This window comes from Penaeus chinensis, chromosome 24 (assembly GCF_019202785.1).
Source record: "Penaeus chinensis breed Huanghai No. 1 chromosome 24, ASM1920278v2, whole genome shotgun sequence".
NCBI lineage: Eukaryota > Metazoa > Arthropoda > Malacostraca > Decapoda > Penaeidae > Penaeus > Penaeus chinensis.
The window spans coordinates 11,687,991-11,690,490 of record NC_061842.1 but is presented as its reverse complement, the minus strand read 5'-3'; the positions used below and the strand labels follow the sequence as shown (position 1 = coordinate 11,690,490).

The 2,500-nt window shown below is 36.7% G+C and overlaps 1 protein-coding gene across 1 annotated transcript in view; it reads left to right on the top strand.

Moving 5' to 3' along the window:
• LOC125038222 (craniofacial development protein 1-like) overlaps positions 1–2,500 on the top strand; it is a 13,731-nt gene that overhangs the window by 1,001 nt on the left and 10,230 nt on the right. The window lies entirely within an intron of this gene.

Genomic DNA, 2,500 nt, shown 5'->3' with positions numbered 1-2,500 from the left:
AGCCATCACCGGGGATCTCAAACATTGCCAAACAAAGCCTCCCTAACCTGTGGGAGCTTCTCTCCCATACCCCCATTCAATTGCTATATTGCCTATCAGGAGCTCCACACCAGAAACCCCACCCGATCACTGTAGACTTGTCCTCCAAGTGGCATTAGTCCTCATATCAGTGATTATAGTTCTTCCATTTCTTTATGATAGTGTCATTACATTTTCTTGTAAATATATACCATAAAGTTATATGTTGAACAACTTTCTTAGTACCAACGTGCAAAAGAAGTACCATAGATGAAAAGTGTCTTATTTTCTGCTGTTGTCTCTATTACAAGCAAAGTTTACATTGTACCATATAGCTGTGTGGAATTGAAGCTCCATGGAAAATAATAACAAATATATAAAAAATACATATTTAAACTATGTATAGAACCTGTCTGATTGTAGTGCATTGTGGAAGTACTGTAGTTAGTTGATGAATAATGAGCCAATGTGGCAACTTCCAAATTCTATTGCTACCCAACCAATTTTTTCGTAAAATCTATGAGCGTTCACACCACAAGGGCCTCTTGGACCCCCATTGCTTATATGTCCTGACTGTATACTCCACCCACCCCTATGGTATTTATACCTTAAACACTAGCAATATAGTCCCTAACCAGGAGGCTCTGCCATCTGGACCCCATGGTCATTATAAAATACATCCTGACCATACACTCAACTTAACTGTCTATACCTAGCCACTTGACCTACAGGCTAAATGACCCTGAAAGGATAGGGATACAATTACTCTACATACAGCAAATAGAAACTCAACATTTTTCTTGATATAAATTACTTCATCATACAAATGCTTTTACATATATTTTCCTGGCTGAAAACCACATATGCACCTTTGTATTATAAAACATCAGTTTTTTCTTAATTGCAAAATATTTTTTTGACAAGAGCTTAGTAATACATGAACTACTTGATAGATTGCAGTAATGAGTTATGTGGCCAGTTAAGTCTTTATCCTGACTATGTAAACTTGATAAGCAACTGGTTTATCTTCTCTATTCTCTGCTACATATCTTCTTTATTTTGAATTTGTGCAAAAAATGTCATAGATGAAAAGTGTTTTGGTTTTCATCAAGCTAACTGTTCCATACACTGTTTTGTATGAAGACCTAATTGTCACCCACAAAAATTATACTGGTAATTATACAGGATACATGGATATATTTTACTGCATGAAAATAGTTGTTAAAATATACATCAAGTTATGAAGTTGGTAATGTTTAGCTGTACCCCATTTTTATTAATGAGGTAAAGATGCAATTGACAAGTCATTGGTGGTGGATGACAAGGTAACAGATTAGTGATGATAATTATTTGACAATTGACAGGTTAGTGATAATACTTTATTGAAGTACATCAGTGATATTGGGTATGCTGTATTGTCACACATCACACATCAAGATTTTCATCTTTGCCTCGGAAATAAAATGGAATAATGGCAGATGGCAGATTAGAGAAACACCAACAACCTTGTTTTATCAGTTTTGAAACAGATTGGCTTTGAGAAGTCATTTGAGAAAAGGGTACCACCACAGAAAAGGAAAATATTCAGAAGGATTAAACATTTGTAATCAGAAAACTAATTGATATCATCTAGAGAATCTCTCTGAGTATTAGATGATATAAGTCTGAATTTTTATTTTATCTGGGAGTGTAGCACAACCATTTGAAACATTAAAATTTTTGGTAAATATATCTAATGATACAAGCCAGAAGGTGGGGGGAATAGACCTGGCTTTGGGAAGGGGTTGTTGCTGGAAGAAACTTACCAAACAATATCAGAATTACTTCCCCACCATCCCTACCTCCCAATGACAGTGGAAAAACTGGGAAAAGAGGCTGCCAGTTTTTGAGAGGCTTTGGTCTGACATAGTATCTTTGAAGATACTCCATCAAGTAATGTCATTCATTATGGTTTAATATTGATTCACAGTGCAGATATTCAACTCAATGCTGCTGGGGAAAATTAATAAAAAATGGGGAAAATGCTGTGCTCATTTTTTATATTTTTTTGTGAAATGTATCTGCACATAGATGGCTCTGCTAGTGCTTAGCCACAAAGGAGTAAATTAGTAGACCTTGTGACTTTACCTGATTTGAATTGGCAGGAAAAATGTATTTTTTACTAATGCTATGAATGTTGATGGTGTTATTTCTATTATGAACATTATAATTACTAAAATGTTATAAACATTAATAAGAAAAGGGTAAACAGGTTGAGACAAGCAGTACTCTCTCTCTCTCTCTCTCTCTCTCTCTCTCTCTCTCTCTCTCTCTCTCTCTCTCTCTCTCTCTCTCTCTCTCTCTCTCTCTCTCTCTCTTCCTCCCTTCCTCCCTCCCTCCCTCTTCCTCCCTCCCTCCCTCTTCCTCCCTTCCTCCTTCCCTCCCTCCCTCCCTCCCCCTCCCCCCCATGCACATATGCACACACTCATACACATACTCAGAC